Raw genomic sequence first — 23,657 nt, 5'->3', positions numbered from 1 at the left:
GTTCAGTGAGGGAAAGGACTAATCAGCAGCCTATGAAGTTAATTAACACACTCGTTTCCCAATCATGTCCCATACGTGTTCAATGAGGGAAAGGACTAATCAGCAGCCTATGAAGTTAATTAACACACTCGTTTCCCTATCATGTCCCATACGTGTTCAGTGAGGGAAAGGACTAATCAGCAGCCTATCAAGTTAATTAACACACTCGTTTCCCTATCATGTCCCATACGTGTTCAATGAGGGAAAGGACTAATCAGCAGCCTATGAAGTTAATTCACACACTCGTTTCCCTATCATGTCCCATACGTGTTCAATGAGGGAAAGGACCCGTGAAGATCCGGGGTAGAATAGGTCTTCAGCAACCTATGCTTGCCGTAAAAGGCGACTGCTTGTCGTAAAAGGCGACTAACAGGATCAGGTGTTCAGGCTCAGTTGATGCATGTTATCGTATCCCAATTGTGTGGATCGATGCTCATGATGTCAATGACTGGATTGTCTGGTCCAGAATCGCTTGTTTACAGACCGCCGTCATTAAGCTGGAATATTGCTGAGTGCGGCGTTAACACGTGACCAGCGACGATTACCCCAGTTTCGACGTTGTGTACACCGTTTACGTCTGTTGACGATTTGGAAGGGGTGGCACAACACGTGGCTGCAGAACATGGAGATGAGCTGCCTGTAGACCCGTGTCTGACCCAAACATTGTAGTCCAGTAGCAGTTTGATTCTATGTTTCAGTTCGACTTCGAGGAGCCTGGTTTCGGATCAGTCGATCCTAAACACAAACGGCGTTGATCGTCAACATTTTGGGTTTGTTGTTACCTGTTCCATAGTCTGCTAATCACAGTTTGTGAAACAATGAAGGTATGACTTCTGCCAGTTTCCAGCGTGCCAATAGCCCGTTGCAGACGCCGCAACGCTAGTTCATACAATGAATGAAATCAAGTAAATGGTAACTGTATGGTGAGCAGAATCAATAAGATTGACAGAAATAATGGTCCACAGAGATTAACCGACCTTCCTGGAAAGTGTCAAAATCAGGAATGACACCCTACACAGGTGTGTGGCGCTACTGCATGAGGTACATACAAACTATGGAATGTGTATTGGCGTTTTACAGACATAAACCTCCTTACACTTACCTTTGATCTGGTACTTGGTATTAACATTTATATTTCATGATCCCCTACTTTTTATAAGAGTATATGATGAGCCGCGAACCAGTGAAAGATAGTGTGAGTACTGATCCATAATAAAGACTGGTTCCTGACTGTCTTTGCATCTACGCACACCAGTGGGGTCTGTTTATATCTGAGTTTTCAGTGGATGTAGTTCATGTGGCTATTAACATTTGAATGAAACTAAATATTTCAAAACATGCCTATTGATAAAACTACATACCAAACACAGAGCCACAGGTAGCCCAGTCATCTAAGTCCCCGCGATTTCCTGTCCAGAGTTGCGTCCCTTGGGCACGCCAGAAACCTTCGATTGTGGGTTCAAATCCCGGTTCGCCCGATTATGTTTCTAAGTTTGTCAGCATCATACCCGTGCTCGTGGGTTTCACCGAAGTTGTAAACGTCTGAGACCTGCACCACTTCGGGCTTTCCTCTATTTAACGCGTTTATGGCAGTGCCCACCCAATGTAAAAACTATTTTTGGCGTAAAAGTTATTAATGTCACTGGTAATCTGTGGACCATTATTTCTGTCAATTTTATTGATTCTGCTCACCATACAGTTACCATTTACTTGATTTCATTCATTGTATGAACTAGCGTTGCGGCGTCTGCAACGGGCTATTGGCACGCTGGAAACTGGCAGAAGTCATACCTTCATTGTTTCACAAACTGTGATTAGCAGACTATGGAACAGGTAACAACAAACCCAAAATCACTGGTAATCATTAAACATATATATTAAATATATATATATACTAGCCACATAAAGAAACTGCACGGAGAAAATATATTCTGGATTGAAATACAACACAGCAAGAACAAAATGATGCAGACGCTGTAGCAGCTGAATGATCGGACCATAAGAAAATGTCAACGGGACCTGAACAACATCTGTTACGATGACGTCAGAAGATCAAAATGGAATAGGGGGTCAAACGACAAAGTCCCAATGTCAATCCCGGGCCATGACGTTGCAGGAAAGGAATGACCACAGGCCTCAGAATCTGATTTCTGTAGCCAACACCGGTGAGATTGCCCTGAACAACCACCAAAGGGGTTCGGTGCCGTGCAGTTATCCCACCCCAAATCATCACAGAGCCACCTCCAAAACGATTCCTCTCCACAATACAGTTGCGTGCATAACGTTCTCTCAAACGCCGGTAGACACGTTGGCGCCCGTCACTGTGGGAAATGTTGAACCTCGATTCATCTGTAAAGACAACATTTCTCCACCATATTCGAGGTTGGCGAACATGATTTCGACACCATCTTAGACGGTTGACGCGATGACGGTGTGTCAGGATGGGACGTATGGCAGGGCGTCGTGGTCGAATCTCGTACTGACGTAAACGATTCCTGACAGTGTTGGGATGGATACGGCGCAGTCCAGGAATTGTCTGGAACGTCGTTACTGCCGTTTGGAACCTGTGTCGGAGATGTGTAACTCGAATCCATCTGTCCTGTCTTGGCGTCGTTACTCGGGGACGTCCTGAACGTGGGTGGTCGGCAACGTCATTTGGGTTCTGATAACGCCTCACCAATGCCGATATCGTGTTACGATGGCATTGGAAATGTGTTGCCACCTGTTGTTGCCTCATTCCCGCTCGGATCATTCCAATGGCTTCATGACGCTGTGCAGCTGTCAATCTTGGCATGATTTGCTTGTGTTATGCTTGTGTCTGCGCCTGAGAAGTTTTGAATTTTTGAATGACCACAGATCATGCTTTCCAAAGTGACAGCGAATTTTGAGTTGCACATGCTGTGTACAGCTGCACAGGATGCACGTGCAGTAACACACTGCACGTCCATAGGCCCCCATCCATGACGTCATTTCGCATGGCACGTGCACGAGCGTTTGAATGTCTTCAATAATTGCTGTTCAAACCTTTATTTCATATATGCACGGTGTGCCCTTATATCTATATTTTCTCCGTGCACAGTTTCTTTATGTGGCTAGTATATATATATATTCGAGTGTGTCCTGCTGTTTTTTATCGCCGACCATCCGCAATATTACAGCTAAATAACGGCAGCATGTAAATAATCGTCGACGAGCATACGTTGCATTTTTAAAAACTTAAGAAAATGAAAGCGATAAAATGCTTACCACAGTCATACGAAATATCTACTGAAAGCAGTCTTCTGTACGACTCCAACCATATCATAACCATGTGCTTATGAATCACTCTCAAATAGTGATGATACCAGGTGTCCTCGAAAAGGGGAGCGTATTCTGCCCAACGGTGGCACCCGTCACAAACGCATGCAAAGGCAAGTCAATTGTTCACCCGAAACAATACGGGTAAATCGGGTATCACTTTTGTCACTAATACGTTAAATTTGGAATGTCATCCAATGTTTTGAAAACTTTACAGAGGCCTTGAATGTTCTAAGCTGATCAAACAACTTTTGAGCAGGAGTGGTGTGACACTCTTTGAAATCTTCCTAGAAAGGGCATTATCGAATGTAACAGCTGTTTGAAATCTTGTACACCAAAAGATGTTAAAATGGCAAAGGCTGGAGTTCCTGGAATATTGCTCGACATTAAGGGACAGTTGACTATTTAAAAGTTGAATCACCCCTCTTGTCTTACAGTCTTTTGCATATTTTTTGTGTGTAACTGAGTCGTTATGCATAGATGTTAATATGAAACCGATCAGACGGTATCTCTGGTTTTCCTGGTTTCAGTGATTTCTAAAGTGAGTATGGTTTTACACCGCTTTTAGCAATGTATTCAAACAATATCACCACAAATGGGCTTACACATTGTACCCGACTTACTGAAGAAGGAAGGGGTTCATTAATAAATACCACCATTTCTGTCTGATGTAGCCACCCACTCCGTTCAATGTCATAACGCTTGTCAAACGGCAAGCCTCAGAAGTGTATTGTTGCGTTGGTCGTACGCATGGTGACCTTAGACATGTACATTCTCTACAAACAGATCTATATCCCCATGACTTTGAAAACAAGTCACGGGGGAGATGCTCGTTTGGATTATTATTGAAACATATATAGTAGGAGATCCTAGAACATGCATGCATGGTTCAAGTGTTTAAGGCGGGTTTGTGTCACCCGTTCGTGGGGACATTCGTGGGGACATTCTGGGTCAGGTCATCACTACCCAACGTATCCTGAGGGCGGACTATACGATGTGGATCGGGTGGTCACATTGTGTAATCCTGTTCTCTGCCCATCTGCCAAATATACTACTCAAAAGACGTTAAAGAACACCCCATTCTTTATATTGCTAAAGTTAATCTGTCATTGAGTGCCCCCGTGGCCTAGTGGTAGAGCGTCTGTCCGGAGAGCGGAAGGTCGTGGGTTCGATCCCCGGCCGTGGTATACCAACAGACGTTAAAAGATGGTACTTCTTGTTACCCTGCCTGGTGCTCGGCATTAATAGGATAAACAAGGAATTGCCGGCTCGGAGTCAGTATACTGTGTCTGAGTGGTATTCACTGCGGCATAGTATCTCAGTGGGCTAGCAGTAAAACCGACATTAGTACAAACGCGCGCACGCACGCATACACGTGCAAACACGTCGGTATGTAAGTGCATTATCTTGAAAGCGTCCTAACTCATCGGTCACGGCAGGATAGTTGACAAGGGCAACAACTACACCCCAGGACAGATTAGACAGAACGATGGCATTAAGAAATCAGATAACTGGAGACTGGTGTAAAGTACAGGCTCAGGGGGTGGGCAATCGTCTGCACAGATGGCATGTCACCCCACTGCGTACTGTACGTCATTTGAATCAGCACCGGGATAATGGACGTTGGGCTTATGTCATGTTTTCTGACGAATCGTGCTTCATTCTCGACTTCCATGGTCGAATGAATCGAGTTTGTGCCCCATATCCCCCAACAGCAAAACATCCGTGTCATGTCATGGCCAGCACTCAGTTCTGACCCTTCCCCATTGAATACGTCTGGGACGTCATTGGCAGACGTGTATGTCAACGTCAAAATCCGCCCACCACTCTCAATGATGAGTGGAACAATCCGTGAATATCTGGCTTACAGAGGTTGTTTTACCCGATATAAGTGACGCTGGCTACAGTATTCAAATTTCCAATTTGGAACCCACCCTCTTTAACGACCTAGTGTGCCACCATCTCATCACACCAACCCATTAGACCTTATCGCCTACTCTTCAGCAGATATGATTATATCATTTCCATTTGCCAATACCATAAAGATGAGAAGATATGCCTTGATGATTCCCATTATTCCCCAATGTTTTTGGCATAAAAAATAAAAAAAGCCATTCTCTCCCTCCTTGGGGATACACACAAGGTCTGTATTCAGTACAGAGAGATACTGGTACATCTGATAATCTATAGTTCGTCTTCAGTTGATCTCCGCCTTTAGCTGGCAGATCACCAAGAAGTCGATAATGACTATCCCTCTGGACCCTTCTGTGGTTCGTTAAATCTTCGATTTTAGTTTAAAGTTTAGAGTTGAAATAGTGCAAGAAGAAATAGACAGTGTCATGAAAAGGGCGTTCAGTTCAGTCCTTCAGGGATCTCTGTGTGCTATCAAGGTTAAAATGTGTTTTTTTAGTGAAGACCTACTTAGTGTAATTGAATAATTCAAATGATAAGCAAACTCTACATTCACTTGTCTGGCTTTTATGTGTTGTAGTAACGAGTCACTGAGTTCGCTGGGTTCCGCTTGGTTGTCTTTGAATCATGCCAAAAATTGAGTATCACGTGCATTCTACACTCTGGAGATCACTGAAATATGTGTTCATGATTGAATTAGGGAGAGAATGTGGTTTTCGCCGCACCTAACAGTAATATATAATTTGTTCCTTATGCTGGTCTATATTGTCTACAGGGCTATGTTGTCGGTTCATGACTATATTGTCAGCTATGATCCATGTCAGGTCTATATCGTCAGCTACGTTCCAAGTGTCAGTTACAAGTGTACATTGTCAGCTATCATCAATAGAAGTACATGTCTATATTCTCAGCTGTGATCCATGTCAGTGCGAGGATTTGTTGTCAGTTATGCTCAATGTCAGTGCATGTGGTCTCATGGCAACGTGAACGCCTTCTGTTTCTGTAGATCCGTTTCTGCCTTCTGTTTCTGTACATCCGTTTCTGCCTTCTGTTTCGATCTCTTTCTGTTTCTGTAGATCCGTTTCTGCCTTCTGCTTCGATCTCTTTCTGTTTCTGGTGATACGTTTCTGCCATCTGTTTAGATCTCTTTCTTTTTCTGTTTATCCGTTTCTGCCTTCTGTTTCGACCTCTTTCTGTTTCTGTATATCCGTTTCTGCCTTCTGTTTCCTTTATCTCCTCTGTTTCTTGCCTGGATTGTTCCCACGCATTCATGGGGCAGTCGGGTAGCCTAGTGGTTAAAGCGTTCGCTCGTCACGCCGAACACCCGGGTTGGATTCCCGACATGGGTACAATGTGTGAAGCCCATTTCTGGTGACCCCAGCCGTGATATTGCTGGAATAATGCTAAAAGCGGCGTAAAACAATACTCACTCACTCCACGTATTCATGACTCTCTCTTCTTCCTCCTATCACTTTCTGAGTTCAGTTTTCATCGCTGGATGTTTCCAGGTTTCACTTTCTGTTGATCATAGTGCGCATATTTTATTCTGTGACATTCAATTGTACAATACTCTTGTGTCTGTTATTCAGCTGTGCATCTCTCGTTCACTAAAACTGGGGTCATATGCTGTCTTGTCGTCTAAGGCACTGTTGTACTGAGTACCTTAGCCCTGACCGAATCCTATAATCAAGGGTTTGAATCCCAGATTCGCACCCCTTCGCGCTGCCCTCCCACATGAAGCAGGCACACAGTGACAACTGAACTTAACTGCGGGGCAACAGAAATCATACAGCCATGGTGGCTAAAATAAAAAAACCCACATGAAATGGTTATCCGATCGTGATGTAATTGATACGGATATAATAGTTGTGTTTGGGACTCTAGCTTTCGGCCTAGCAACATTTAGATAACGTTTGTCATGTTTTGGTCAAATCCAATTTTGAAGTGTATATTTTCTTTTGTCCGGCAGTTTATGTACTTTACTAAGAGGCGTTTACTCTATCACACCCACTGAACCAATGCCCAATCTTCACAACACATACTCATAAAGTCAGCTCATGGTAACAACGAAGTAGCCACGTTTGTTTTATTTTAAAAAATCCAGTTCAGTTGATTGCAGTTGCCAATGGGGATTGTTTCTAAGACGCTTACGAGATATCTTCATGAATCGATCTGTAAGTTCATGGGGTAAAATAGCATGCTTGGGTTTCACATGGAATATACAGCGCTGTGAAGTATCTTGTATTTACACTGATGTTGATACAGGGTTGTTAGCAACAGACAGTATGCGTCGTTGTGGATATGTTCGTTGTTGAATATATCCGTCGGAGTAGATGTGATCATTAATCAATATTTGGCAAACTACTTTTGTGACGTACGTAGAAGGAATGAGTGAAACTAGAACAGGGCGACCTGCAGGTAATATAATCAAGACAAACTGATGGTTGATAGCATGAGTAACTATTGATATGGTCGTGGCACGATTACATTCATAGGTCAGCGTGGGCCATATTCAGTCTCAGTGACTCGGCTGACGACAAACACGGATGCACGCAGACCTAACGTAAACTGCCGGGTAAAAGAAAGTATACACTTGAAGATTGGATTTAACCCAAATCACAAACGTTGTCAAAACGTTACTAGGCTGAAAACAATCGCCGTAACACAACTGTGATACCCCTATTAAATACAGCAACGGATAACCATTCTTGTTTGTGCAATTTTCAGCCCCATCAAACTCTCTTTTGCCCGGCAGTTTACATGTACTACTCGCCGTGTTGGTTATGGAGTTTATTCCCTGGGGGGTTCCAGGGCTGAATAGGTCCCCAGTTGTTCATACATATATCAGGTTACAAAACAATCAATTATCTGCATCCACCCCACCCCCTTTATCATTATATCGATATTATAGATGTCATGCTTGATATCGATCTTATAGATGTCATGCCTGATATCGATCTTATAGATGTCATGCTTGATATCGATCTTATAGATGTCATGTTTGATATCGATCTTATAGATGTCATGCTTGATATCGATCTTATAGACGTGATGCTTGATATCGATCTTATAGATGTCATGTCTGATATCGATCTTATAGACGTGATGCTTGAAATCGACCTCATAGATGTGATGCTTGATATCGATCTGATAGATTTCATGTTTGATATCGATCTTATAGACGTGATGCTTGATATCGATCTTATAGATGTGATGCTTGATATTGATCTAATAGATGGCAGGCTTGATATCGATCTTATAGACGTGATGCTTGATATCGAACTTATAGATGTCAGGCTTGATATGGATCTTATACAAGTGATGCTTCATGTCGATCTCATAGATGTGATGCTTGATATCGATCTTATGGAAGTGATGCTTGATATCGAACTTATTCAAGTGATGCTTGATATCGATCTTATAGACGTGATGCTTGATATCGATCTTATAAAAGTGATGTATGATATCGATCTTATAGATGTGATGCTTGATATCGATCTTATAGACGTGATGCTTGATATCGATCTTATAGATGTGATGCTTGATATCGATCTTATAGACGTGATGCTTGATATCTATCTTATAGATGTCATGTTTGATATCGATCTTATAGACGTGATGCTTGATATCGATCTTATAGATGTCATGTTTGATATCGATCTTATACAAGTGATGCTTCGCTTCATGTCGATCTCATAGATGTGATGCTTGATATCGCTCTTATAGATGTCATGCTTGATATCGATCTTATAGATGTCATGCTTGATATCGATCTTATAGATGTCATGTTTGATATCGATCTTATAGATGTCATGCTTGATATCGATCTTATAGACGTGATGCTTGATATCGATCTTATAGATGTCATGCTTGATATCGATCTTATAGACTTGATGCTTGATATCGATCTTATAGATGTGATGCTTGATATCGATCTGATAGATGTCAGGCTTGATATCGATCTTATTCAAGTGATGCTTCATGTCGATCTCATAGATGTGATGCTTGATATCGATCTTATTGAAGTGATGCTTGATATCGAACTTATTCAAGTGATGCTTGATATCGATCTTATAGACGTGATGCTTGATATCGATCTTATACAAGTGATGTATGATATCGATCTTATAGATGTCATGCTTGATATCGATCTTATAGACGTGATGCTTGATATCGATCTTATAGATGTCATGTTTGATATCGATCTTATGGACGTGATGCTTGATATCGATCTTATAGATGTCATGTTTGATATCGATCTTATACAAGTGATGCTTCATGTCGAGCTCATAGATGTGATGCTTGATATCGACCTTATAGATGTCATGATTGATATCGATCTTATAGAAGTGATGCTTGGTATCGATCTTATAGACGTGATGCTTGATATCGATGTTATAGATGTGATGCTTGATATCGATCTTATACAAGTGATGCTTCATGTCGATCTCATAGAAGTGATGCTTGATATCGATCTTATACAAGTGATGCGTGATATCGATCTTATAGAATTGATGTGTGATATCGATCTTTTAGGAATGATACGTGATATCGATCATATAGAAGTGATGCGTGATATCGATCTTATAGAAGTGATGCTTGATATCGATGTTATAGAAGTGATGCGTGATATCGATCTTTTAGGAGTAATACGTGGTATCGATATGATAGAAGTGATGTGTGATATAGATATTACAGAATTGATCCTTGATATCGATGTTATAGAAGTGATGCGTGATATCGATCTTATAGAATTGATGTGTGATATCGATCTTTTAGGAATGATCAGTGATATCAATCATATAGAAGTGATGCGTGATATCGATGTTATAGAAGTGATATCGATGTCATAGAATGGTGCGTGATATCGAACATACAGAAGTGATGCGTGATATCGATCTTATAGAAGTGCCATCTGTATCAATTGGTTTCTGTCGTATTTGTGAAAGTACAACACCTCCACCACAGGCTGATCCAAGCAATCGTCTACCATGGGTGGCTGATTTACAAACGGAAAGTACCGTTATGAAATATTTCCATCTTCTGTTTTCACGGTACAATAGAGTTATGATATTTGCTCGCGCTATCATTTATAACCTCAGCAAGGTGCGTTTGGTTTCAAATTCTAAAGTTGTATTCATATGTGACATTTACATCTCATATTCATTCCATCACTGCGATACTGTTAAACCTTAACGCCGTTTGCTAAAAGCAGAGACCATATATATATATATTATATGATCTCTGCTAAAAGGGAGCACGGCTGACCCAGTCGTCTTCAGGCGACGCAATTCTCTGTGCAGAGTTGCGTCCCTTATGTTTCTATGTTTGTCAGCACTCGTGCTCGGGTGAGTGGTAAACGTATGAGACCTGCATCACTTCGGACTTTCCTCCCGCACCAAGCTGACGCAAAGCGGTGTGAAGCCCAACTCACTCACTCGTCGCTTATGTTTTGTAATCATGTTATCAGCTTACTATGTCTCTCCTGTGCTTATTCATAGTCACGGGCAAGCTTTCTTAAAGACATTACGCAATAACCTTTTGACCCTAGTCTGTCACTGAAAATACATTCCTAACATAGTATAGAATTCGCCTGTGTACTGTCCGATACCCTCGAAAATTCACCCTTGAACCCAACCCATAAATCTCTTTTACTAAAGAGGACACGGATATGTCAACAAAGGTGTTCACGTTTATAGCTATTCGGCCAGTCTTGCCAAAGATAAGTGTAAGATTTCGCAAGTGTGTAAGCCAAATAAACGTTTAAGATTTCGCAAGTGTGTAAGCTTTATACAGGCAAATGGTATACCATAATTTCACACTCACTTTGGGAACATTTTAATTTTGCTATTTCGATTTACGGGTATAACGGTAATTTATATGTACGTGCATTTATTATGATAATGAACCTTTGACACACACCCTACTTCTGACCAGCCGGTAATATATATAAGTCAATGTGAGCAATTGTGTTTATCTCCCGTGACAACACGAGTAGACTTGCGCGGCGCTATACAGGTAATGTGTACACCTTATAATAGCTCATAACAAAAGATATGGAAAACCAATAGTATAGCTGAATTGACTGTGGATAAAGGTCTATCTGTGAACAATATTGAAATGATACGGCAACACGGACGTGAGGACTAAGATGAACAAAATCAAGTCAAGAATGTTCGATTTACCTGTCTTTTAGTTCATATGCATGATTGATCGATTCTTTTATTTTATGAAAGAAAAGAAGCATGCGATCGTTAGTTCATTGAACCGGAAAGCAGGACGTGAACACTGCTTCGCAATAGCAGGACGGATATATCTACAGACGACACACGTCAGGATGAACGTCAGACACAATCGGGGATGACAGTTGTGGATGTACTTACAGGTAAGATAGTACGTTGTGTACGGTTGTGGCGTGTTGTGCCAGTATGGTGGTTACACACGAGACAGGCAACTCGGTAGCTGATCGAAGATCTGTAGTCAGTACTGCTAGACCAGTTCAGGAAGGCAGGTCGTTGATCAGCTACATGGAGAGACGCTTGCCAGGACATGGAGTGATCTCGCCAGTTGTTTAAACTAATCATCGTGTGTTGTTGCTTTTTGGATAAGTATTCGCTGATATCCGTGCGTAAATGCACTTATAGTGTCAAATATTGGTACGAAAGGGCAGCCAACCACATCCATGTCCATCACTCGTTCACCCAATCCTGTGATATATTTCCCTTTTTCATGATCAGGAGAACTCGTGTCTTTATACCCACGACATACACTGCAGCGTGTCTACCTCTAACTGCACAAACACAAAATGAGATTAGATTGAACTTATACCTAAACCCTTTTATAATACATGACGATGTAAACGTTCATCGTGGGCACGGGTGGCCCAGTCGTCTTAGACGCCGCAGTTTGCTGTCCAGGATTACGTCCCTTTGCCGCGCCAGAAACCTATGATCGTTGTTTGAATCCCTGTTTTGTCCTTGTTTCTTGGTTTGTCAGTACCAACACGTGGTCATGGGTTCCTTCATCGCGGGCATTCCTTCCACATCAAGCTGACACGGCGTGATATAACGGAAATACTGGTAAGCGGCGTCGAACCACTAACACTTCGCCCGCTCTCAACCACAAGCCAGTGCACATCGATAAGTAATGAAAACAGATGCAGCATTAAAGTGATTCAACTGTAAAAACAGTTGGGCAAAAAAAGTAAACACACATGTGTGATAGTGGCTAAAAATGAACAAAAAAGAAATGGTTATTCGACGGTGATGTATTTGATACGGGTATCATAGTTGTGCATCCCCTATTAAATATTAACATATTTAGCCCATATTAACTACTCGGTCCCAGTGACCAAGCACTTTCTTCCACTGAACAATTTTCAATGGCTCCCAGTGACAATTTACAGAATCATGAGTGTCGTATTTAGGAACAAGGCAGAATCTACACGTCAGATTCTTAACCTTGTGATAATGGTATTCCTTAGTATCCCAAGCGGCAGCTCTATCTGTAACTACGGGCAAAACGTGAGATTTATACAGCTTTTGTATGGCATTGACCATTGTCCTCCTCTTTGAGGTTCTCAACCATAACCCATTAAAGGGGGTATCGATTAGCATTGAACATCACATTGAGTGGCCCATTTACATATATCACTAATCAGTTGCAGTATCATCATAAGCATAACTCAGACAGATATGTCACTCTATATATTATCTGTACGATATTTATCCATTTAAATATAACTCTTAAAGGTATATACCAAACAGTCGTAGAGCTCCTGTCGGTATATACGGAATAGATTAGCTGATGAAGGAATTTTCCGTGTGATGCGAGGCGGGCAAACTGTAGCCTGGGATCGATACTAACATCACAGAGATGCAGTACAACTCCATCACGCGCCGAGTGGTCAGTGGTCAGGCAATATTACAAGATGGTGGTGAGTTATAGATCATTTATCACCGCTGGTGGCACCTTCTATGACGTAACCACGATGTGTAATATACATTATCCGTGTGTGTGTATGTTGCAACGTAGTCAGAGGTGTAACCCCAACGACAACAAAACAAAATCTCATCCCTGTCTCATTGTGAAAATCGATAATGGTGGCTAGATGTGTACGAGTTATAGCGAAGATATATGCCCCCTGTTTGTTATTTAACTGAACGCTGTATGGCTAATATATTGCCGAAGTTTCACAATAGCAGTGTGTTGGGTATTATACAGTTTAGGCATACGCACAAATACATATGAAGTTCCGGAAAGCAGAAAACATTATCTCTCTTTGTGATATATTTTGGATGATGGTAGGTAAGTTTCATTCATTTCCCAAGAGGGATGAGAGTTTGGTTTGATGGCACAAGAAGGGTGGGAGTTTGGACTGTGGGTGCAAGAAGTATGGGAGTTTGGACTGTGGGTGCAAGAAGGATGGGAGTTGGGACTTTGGGATCAAGAAGGGTGTGAGTTGGACTGTGGGATCAAGAAGGATGGGAGTTGGGACTTTGGGATCAAGAAGGGTGTGAGTTGGACTGTGGGATCAAGAAGGATGGGGGTTTGGACTGTGGGATCAAGAAGGGTGGGAGTTTGGACTTTAGGTGCAAGAAGGGTGGGAGTTTGGATTGTTGGTGCAAGAAGGGTGGGAGTTTGGATTGTGGGTACAAGAAGGGTGGGAGTTTGGATTGTGGGTGCAAGAGGAATGGGAGTTTGGACTGTGGGTGCAAGAAGGGTGTGAGTTGGGACTTTGGGATCAAGAAGGGTGTGAGTTGGACTGTGGGATCAAGAAAGATGGGAGTTGGGACTTTGGGATCAAGAAGGGTGTGAGTTGGACTGTGGGATCAAGAAGGATGGGGGTTTGGACTGTGGGATCAAGAAGGGTGGGAGTTTGGACTTTAGGTGCAAGAAGGGTGGGAGTTTGGATTGTTGGTGCAAGAAGGGTGGGAGTTTGGATTGTGGGTACAAGAAGGGTGGGAGTTTGGATTGTGGGTGCAAGAGGAATGGGAGTTTGGACTGTGGATGCAAGAAGGGTGTGAGTTGGGACTTTGGGATCAAGAAGGGTGTGAGTTGGACTGTGGGATCAAGAAGGATGGGGGTTTGGACTGTGGGATCAAGAAGGATGGGAGTTGGGACTTTGGGATCAAGAAGGGTGTGAGTTGGACTGTGGGATCAAGAAGGATGGGGGTTTGGACTGTGGGATCAAGAAGGGTGGGAGTTTGGACTTTAGGTGCAAGAAGGGTGGGAGTTTGGATTGTTGGTGCAAGAAGGGTGGGAGTTTGGATTGTGGGTGCAAGAGGAATGGGAGTTTGGACTGTGGGTGCAAGAAGGGTGGGAGTTGGGACTTTGGGTTTCAAGAAGGATGGGAGTTTGGACTGTGGGATCAAGAAGGATGGGAGTTGGGACTTTGGGATCAAGAAGGGTGTGAGTTGGACTGTGGGATCAAGAAGGATGGGGGTTTGGACTGTGGGATCAAGAAGGGTGGGAGTTTGGACTTTAGGTGCAAGAAGGGTGGGAGTTTGGATTATGTCTGCAAGATGGATGGGGGTTTGGGGGTGTAAGGGTTGGGCCAACATGCGTGTCATTCCGTTCATATGTTTTTGTTCACTTGCTGACTGGAGTAGTATGCACACCAGACTTTTCTTCAAACCCTGAACCCGACTCTGTAGTCGACATGTTTGTTATGTAACATACATGATTCAGTCAAATCGTTCATCCGGGAATTTCCTGGTCGTCCTTTAATACCACCCACATGACCCTGTAATATTACCCGGTCAACAGAACTCAGTCAAAAGTCAGACATGCCTGATCAACAGGGAGTTTGTTACATCGAACTGACATTTCGTCCCATCCTTTGTTGCCGGTGATGAATAAACGGTGATTTCAAGAATCACAGCCAAGCCTTGTATAGCTATGGCGGTCGTGTGGGTGATCCTGTGTCCAGCGATGTCGGCCTGAAGGTGGGCAGTGGTGACCTCCTGTTGGACTGATACCCGTGGGATCAGACATAACATTTATAAACATATGTTTAAAATTGTGTGAAAAATTATAAAATTGTGGAAAAACTATAGTTGTGCTAACTTTGGTTACAAGGATTTTTAGTTTCTGTAGGTTTTATACACCACTGGCCTATATAACGGTTGTTTAGGTCCGTGATACGACATCTGGTTATAATTGGTAATATAATGCATGAAACAAATTGGACTGGGATATAGACAGATTCACTGATCAATACTGAACTGATTAGGCAGGATGTAATTGTGGTCTGTAACCAGTCGGGGTTATTACATGCTATTGATATACAGGGACGGTAGATCCGAGCTTCATCGGGATTGGTTGGCATGAATTAACTAGCAGGAAGACACATCTACAAGCATGTCTCTGAGGAATCATAGTGAGCATCACCAGGCTGATAGTTGTCCTCCTCTTCACCCCTCATCTGCAGCTGTTTCTTTCGGGGCAGAATAAGTGCCCGGCACACCCAGTGCTTGGAGCCGACCTAACAGGGCACCATCTTCTTCTGGCTGGTTGTGTGTCATCGGGCCCTGACGGCGAAGAGTGTTCATACTATCCATCACTGTCTCAGTCTCTTATTACAGGCCGCGGGATAGCTGGAATAATACGGTGGATAATGATGGTAAATACGTTATTTTTGTGGTATAACGGTATAACAGTAATGTAGGTGTGGTATAACGGATGTGATACTGTCGTGGATGTGGCATGACGGATGTAATAATGTGGATGTGGTATACGGATGCAATAATACCATGATATAATAATGTCATGGATGTGGTATACGGATGTAATAATGTCATGGATGTGGTATGACGGACGTAATAATGTCGTGGATGTTGTATAACGGATGTAATAATGTCATGGATGTGGTATACGGATGTAATAGTGTCGTGGATGTGGTATACGGATGTAATAATGTCGTGGATGTTGTATAACGGATGTAATAATGTCATGGATGTGGTATACGGATGTAATAGTGTCGTGGATGTGGTATACGGATGTAATAATGTCGTGGATGTGGTATGACGGATGTAATAATGTGATGAAAGTGGTTTGGTATATGTAATAATGTCGTGGATGTTGTATAACGGATGTAATAATGTCATGGATGTGGTATACGGATGTAATAATGTCGTTGATGTTGTATAACGGATGTAATAATGTCATGGATGTGGTATACGGATGTAATAGTGTCGTGGATGTGGTATGACGGATGTAATAATGTCGTGGATGTTGTATAACGGATGTAATAATGTCATGGAAGTGGTATACGGATGTAATAGTGTCGTGGATGTGGTATACGGATGTAATAATGTCGTGGATGTGGTATGACGGATGTAATAATGTGATGAAAGTGGTTTGGTATATGTAATAATGTCGCGGATGTGGTATACGGATATAATAATGTCGTGGATGTGGTATACAGATGTAATAGTGTCGTGGATGTGGTATGACGGATGTAATAATGTCATGGATGTGGTATACGGATGTAATAATGTCGTGGATGTTGTATAACGGACGTAATAATGTCGTGGATGTTGTATAACGGATGTAATAATGTCATGGATGTTGTATAACGGATGTAATAATGTCATGGATGTTGTATAACGGATGTAATAATGTCATGGATGTGGTATACGGATGTAATAATGTCGTGGATGTTGTATAACGGATGTAATAATGTCATGGATGTGGTATACGGATGTAATAATGTCGTGGATGTTGTATAACGGATGTAATAATGTCATGGATGTGGAATACGGATGTAATAGTGTCGTGAATGTGGTATGACGGATGTAATAATGTCGTGGATGTTGTATACCGGATGTAATAATGTCATGGATGTGGTATACGGATGTAATAGTGTCGTGGATGTGGTATACGGATGTAATAATGTCGTGGATGTGGTATGACGGATGTAATAATGTGATGAAAGTGGTTTGGTATATGTAATAATGTCGTGGATGTTGTATAACGGATGTAAAAATGTCATGGATGTGGTATACGGATGTAATAATGTCGTTGATGTTGTATAACGGATGTAATAATGTCATGGATGTGGTATACGGATGTAATAGTGTCGTGGATGTGGTATGACGGATGTAATAATGTCGTGGATGTTGTATAACGGATGTAATAATGTCATGGAAGTGGTATACGGATGTAATAGTGTCGTGGATGTGGTATTCGGATGTAATAATGTCGTGGATGTGGTATGACGGATGTAATAATGTGATGAAAGTGGTTTGGTATATGTAATAATGTCGCGGATGTGGTATACGGATATAATAATGTCGTGGATGTGGTATACGGATGTAATAGTGTCGTGGATGTGGTATGACGGATGTAATAATGTCATGGATGTGGTATACGGATGTAATAATGTAGAGGATGTTGTATAACGGATGTAATAATGTCGTGGATGTTGTATGACGGATGTAATAATGTCATGGATGTGGTATACGGATGTAATAATGTCGTGGATGTTGTATAACGGATGTAATAATGTCGTGGATGTGGTATACGGATGTAATAGTGTCGTGGATGTGGTATGACGGATGTAATAATGTCGTGGATGTGGTATGACGGATGTAATAATGTCATGGATGTGGTATGGGAGATGTAACAATGTTGTGGATGTGGTATACGGATGTAATAATGTCATGGATGTGGTATAACGGATGAAATAATGTCATGGATGTGGTATACAGATGTAATAATGTCATGGATGTGGTTTACGGATAAAATAATGTCCTGGATGTGGTATGGGAGATGGAGTAATTTCCTGGATGTGGTATACAGATGTAATAATGTCCTGGATGTGGTATACAGATGTAATAATGTCCTGGATGTGGTATGGGATGTAATATTATCGTGGATGTGGTACGGGAGATGTAATAATGTCCTGGATGTGGTATAGGATGTGATATTATCGTGGATGTGGTACGGGAGATGTAATAATGTCCTGGATGTGGTATAGGATGTGATAATATCGTGGATGTGGTACGGGAGATGTAATAATGTCCTGGATGTGGTATAGGATGTGATATTATCGTGGATGTGGTACGGGAGATGTAATAATGTCCTGGATGTGGTATAGGATGTGATAATATCGTGGATGTGGTACGGGAGATGTAATAATGTCCTGGATGTGGTATAGGATGTGATATTATCGTGGATGTGGTACGGGAGATGTAATAATGTCCTGGATGTGGTATAGGATGTGATAATATCGTGGATGTGGTACGGGAGATGTAATAATGTCCTGGATGTGGTATAGGATGTGATAATATCGTGGATGTGGTACGGGAGATGTAATAATGTCCTGGATGTGGTATAGGATGTGATAATATCGTGGATGTGGTACGGGAGATGTAATAATGTCCTGGATGTGGTATAGGATGTAATAATATCGTGGATGTGGTATGGGAGATGTAATAATGTCATGGATGTGTAACGACAGATGTAATAACGTCCTGGATATGGTATAGGATGTAATAATATCGTGGATGTGGTATGGGAGATGTAATAATGTCCTGGATGTGGTATACAGATGTAATAATGTCATGGATGTGTAACGACAGATGTAATAACGTCCTGGATGTGGTATACGGATGCAGTAATGTCATGGATGTGGTATGGGAGATATAATAATGTCATAGATGTGGTTTACGGATGTACTTATATCATGGATGTGGAATGGGAGATGTAATAATGTCATCGATGTGGCATGCGGATGTAATAATGTCATGGATGTGGTTTACGCATGTAATAATGTGATCGATGTGACATACGGATGTAATAATGTCATGGATGTGACATACGGATGAAATAATGTCATGGATGTGGTTTAAGGATGGACGAAATAATGCCATGGATGTGGCATACAGATATAATGCCGTCGTGCATTTGTTGCTTTGTCTGTTTGTTGTTTAACGCCGCACTCTGCAATATTCCACCTATATGACAGCGGTCTGTAAATAATCGAGTCTGGACCAGACAATCAAGTCATTGACATCATGAGCAGCGATCCACGCAATTAGGATACGATAACATGCATCAACAAAGTCAGCGAGCCTGACCAACCGACCCCCTTAGTTGCCTTCTTTCAAAAAGCATAGTCGCCTGTTAAAGCAAGCATGGGTTGCTGAAGACCTATTCTACACCGGATCTTCACGGGTCTTGCGTCGTGCATCTGACGGATGTGACACCATTGTGGATGTGTTATTAACGAATGTAATAATGTCGCTGATGTGCTACAACGCACGTAGTAATTTGGAAGTGGTTTAGTGCAAGTTGTTTTGAGGTTATGTTTCCGAGTTTGCACAATATGCTCTTGACCTGACAAACGGTTGAGCATTATGAACAATTCCGCCCATTTTTATCACCTTTCCAACCATACTGGTACTTTTCTGCACCTAATTATGTAACCAGGCAACGAAACATAATTAACGTGCAGACGTGCTGATTCGCCATCAATTCCAGCGTTTTAATGTATTAGTGTTTTGTGGTTTCTGTTGTCCTTTGCACACAACTTCCGTCATCAGGAAATCAGGAAAGGTCAGCCTAACTAGATGATATCCCTTGTGGGCGGTCGTGCTTGTTTAGTGTTCTCGTTTCGCAAAGAGCTTTGATAATAAAAGTACTTATGTTTTATTAATACCATTGTGAACACTGATGCCGCAACCCCATGTTATTAAAGGACTTAATGGGATTTCATCCGTATTGTCTGCCTCATCTGATAGTTGTTTCCCGCACACCATTAACTAGATAAAACATGAATGTAGTCAAGGTAACAAGGTTTAGTGTGAAACAGCGAGTGTTCTGTCCATCCATTGGAAGCGGGCGACCGTTTGACATTTTCTTATTTTGTTTTATGTATTTGTCTATTATCTTTTTCATATTTATGGGATTTTTATGTAATGTATTTTGTTATTATTTTTGGCGGTGGGGTGGGGGTAGGGTGTGTTTGGATGGGGTATGTTGGGGTTGGGTGGGGGTACTTTATATTAACTCTCAGGTTTGATAAGAAATCGTCCTCTGCACTTGCCGGCTTTTCTGAAAAAAAAAATGTGTTGTATACTATGTTTGCCTCGTCATTTCTGATTAAAAATACATGTCTCGATTTTCTCCAAGAAAGCATCCTGGAATCCCCTCAGAATATACAATGGTCGGTTCCTAAAATCCTTGCTGAGTGGTACTGCGGTGACGTTGGTACCAAAGTCATGCATGGCGAGAGGTCATTGCAACATGCTTGCTATGCAAACAATTTGCCACACGAAATCTGAGGAGCAGAAAATCTGAAATACTTAAAAAGGCACTCAAGACCTGACTTTTCAAGAGACCCTTTGACTAGATCAATCGTGGTCTAAGCGCGTTTGAGAAGTAGTTAATTGGAAAATACATATTCTTAATTAAGTTGAATTGAATTTAACGTCAAAGTATGGTGTGTCCGTCAACAACCTCGCTGTGTGGACCTGTCAGCAGCCTCGCATGGGTGGTACTGCGTCCGTAACGTCACAGTCTGTCAGTAGCCTCGCTGTGTGGTACTGCGTCCGTAACGTCACAGTCTGTCAGAAACCTCGCTGTATGGTACTACCTCCGTAACGCCACAGTCTGTCAGCAACCTCGCTGTGTGGTACTGCGTCCGTAGCGTCAAGGTCTGTCAGCAACCTCGCTGTGTGGTACAACGTCCGTAACGTCACAGTCTGTCAGCAACCTCGCTGTGTGGTACTGCGTCCGTAACGTCAAGGTCTGTCAGCAACCTCGCTGTATGGTACTGCGTCCGTAACGTCACAGTCTGTCAGCAGCCTCGCTGTATGGTACTGCGTCCGTAACGTCACAGTCTGTCAGAAACCTCGCTGTATGGTACTACCTCCGTAACGCCACAGTCTGCAGTATCTGTCAGCAACCTCACTGTGTGGTACTGCCTCCGTAACGTCACAGTCTGTCAGAAACCTCGCTGTGTGGTACTGCGTCCGTAACGTCACAGTCTGTCAGCAACCTCGCTGTGTGGTACTACCTCCGTAACGTCAGTCTGTCAGCAACCTCGCTGTGTGGTACTGCGTCCGTAGCGTCACAGTCTGTCAGAAACCTCGCTGTGTGGTACTGCGTCCGTAACGTCACAGTCTGTCAGCAACCTCGCTGTGTGGTACTGTGTCCGTAACGTCACAGTCTGTCAGCAACCTCGCTGTGTGGTACTGCGTCCGTAGCGTCACAGTCTGTCAGAAACCTCGCTGTGTGGTACTGTGTCCGTAGCGTCACAGTCTGTCAGCAACCTCGCTGTGTGGTACTACCTCCGTAACGTCAGTCTGTCAGCAACCTCGCTGTATGGTACTGCGTCCGTAGCGTCAAGGTCTATCAGAAAAACCTCGCTGTGTGGTACTGTGTCCGTAACGTCACAATCTGTCAGCAACCTCGCTGTGTGGTACAACGTCCGTAACGTCACAGTCTGTCAGTAACCTCGCTGTGTGGTACTACCTCCGTAACGTCAGTCTGTCAGCAACCTCGCTGTATGGTACTGCGTCCGTAGCGTCACAGTCTGTCAGAAACCTCGCTGTGTGGTACTGCGTCCGTTACGTCAGTCTGTCAGCAACCTCGCTGTATGGTACTGCGTCCGTAGCGTCAAGGTCTATCAGAAAAGCCTCGCTGTGTGGTACTGTGTCCGTAACGTCACAATCTGTCAGCAACCTCGCTGTGTGGTACTACCTCCGTAACGTCAGTCTGTCAGCAACCTCGCTGTATGGTACTGCGTCCGTAGCGTCAAGGTCTATCAGAAAAACCTCGCTGTGTGGTACTGTGTCCGTAACGTCACAATCTGTCAGTAACTTCGCTATGTGGTACTACCTCCGTAACGTCAGTCTGTCAGCAACCTCGCTGTATGGTACTGCGTCCGTAGCGTCAAGGTCTATCAGAAAAACCTCGCTGTGTGGTACTGTGTCCGTAACGTCACAGTCTGTCAGCAACCTCGCTGTGTGGTACTACCTCCGTAACGTCAGTCTGTCAGCAACCTCGCTGTATGGTACTGCGTCCGTAGCGTCAAGGTCTGTCAGCAACCTCGCTGTGTGGTACTGCGTCCGTAACGTCACAGTCTGTCAGCAACCTCGCTGTATGGTACTGCGTCCGTAGCGTCACAGTCTGTCAGCAACCTCGCTGTATGGTACTGCGTCCGTAGCGTCACAGTCTGTCAGCAACCTCGCTGTGTGGTACTACCTCCGTAACGTCAGTCTGTCAGCAACCTCGCTGTATGGTACTGCGTCCGTAGCGTCAAGGTCTATCAGAAAAACATCGCTGTGTGGTACTGTGTCCGTAACGTCACAATCTGTCAGCAACCTCGCTGTGTGGTACAACGTCCGTAGCGTCACAGTCTGTCAGCAACCTCGCTGTGTGGTACTACCTCCGTAACGTCACAGTCTGTCAGCAACCTCGCTGTGTGGTACTACCTCCGTAACGCCACAGTCTGCAGTATCTGTCAGCAACCTCGCTGTGTGGTACTGCGTCCGTACCGTCACAGTCTGCCCGCAACCTCGCTGTGTGGTACTGCGTCCGTACCGTCACAGTCTGCCCGCATCCTCGCTGCATGGTACAGCAACCTCGCTGTGCTTCTCAGAGTGATCCCCGCCCCACAAAGCGATATGAGCGCAATAACGATGAGGAATGGGCCCTGGTCTTGCACTTTCAATCTTAGCATTTTTTAAGAAGCGATATACATTATATGAACATTAAAAACGATTCACTTAATCAAACTTGAATTTTTTTCTTTCAATTACAGCGGAGTTCCGTATATTTTTATTTATATTCCATGTGTATTAATATTGGATTCTGTTTTTAATTCACAGTGCAGGTTCCTTTTTTAAGTAGTGAAAACAGTTGATATTTAACATAGAAAAATATATATTGATTTACATGGCTTGAAACTTCGACAGTCATACAGTTGTTGGTGAAAACAGAATTGTGCCCGTGTTACCAGTTCTATCGATCGCTGTTGCCAAGGTGTAAACATTTACATTGCTAAAGTGCATGTATACACAGTGTAGTAAACCAGACAAATCAGTATTATTCTAGGTCTGTGGACTATTTAGCCTCAAATACATCTCATTGTATCAGCAACCACGGGAGCGCAGCAAATACAATATTCCTGTTCTAGGTCACGTGAACGTTGTCATGACACCCACTGTAAACGGAAAGATGCACCGTATTGGGGAACCACAAATGGCGATTCTATACTAATATATGTTGTTAGATGTTTGTTTTGTTGTGCATATTCAATTTCGAAAACTAAATGCGTAAATCGATGGTTATAGATTTCGCGTTTGGAAATCGCAAAGATGTTTGTTTGTTTGTTGTTTAATCCCGCACTCAGCAATATTCCAGCTATATGACGGCGGCATGTAAATAATCGAGTCTGG

At 42.8% G+C, this 23,657-nt stretch overlaps 1 protein-coding gene across 4 annotated transcripts in view; it reads left to right on the top strand.

Moving 5' to 3' along the window:
- Nucleotides 1-11,453: 11,453 nt before the first annotated feature.
- LOC124126903 (transient receptor potential cation channel subfamily A member 1 homolog) overlaps nucleotides 11,454-23,657 on the top strand; it is a 78,210-nt gene continuing 66,006 nt past the window's right edge. Inside the window, exon 1 of one of the 4 annotated variants that reach the window (XM_048383927.1) lies at nucleotides 11,454-11,632. The gene's annotated coding sequence lies outside the window, so the exon portion shown is untranslated. Of the gene's footprint in view, nucleotides 11,633-13,126; nucleotides 13,184-23,657 lie in introns of those variants that run through there. The other 3 variants (XM_048383929.1, XM_048383930.1, XM_048383928.1) reach the window with 3 other exon arrangements.

The sequence above is a fragment of the Haliotis rufescens genome, unplaced genomic scaffold (assembly GCF_023055435.1).
Source record: "Haliotis rufescens isolate VD_foot unplaced genomic scaffold, xgHalRufe1.0.p SCAF_5, whole genome shotgun sequence".
NCBI lineage: Eukaryota > Metazoa > Mollusca > Gastropoda > Lepetellida > Haliotidae > Haliotis > Haliotis rufescens.
This window is presented reverse-complemented; position numbering and strand designations above follow the sequence as displayed.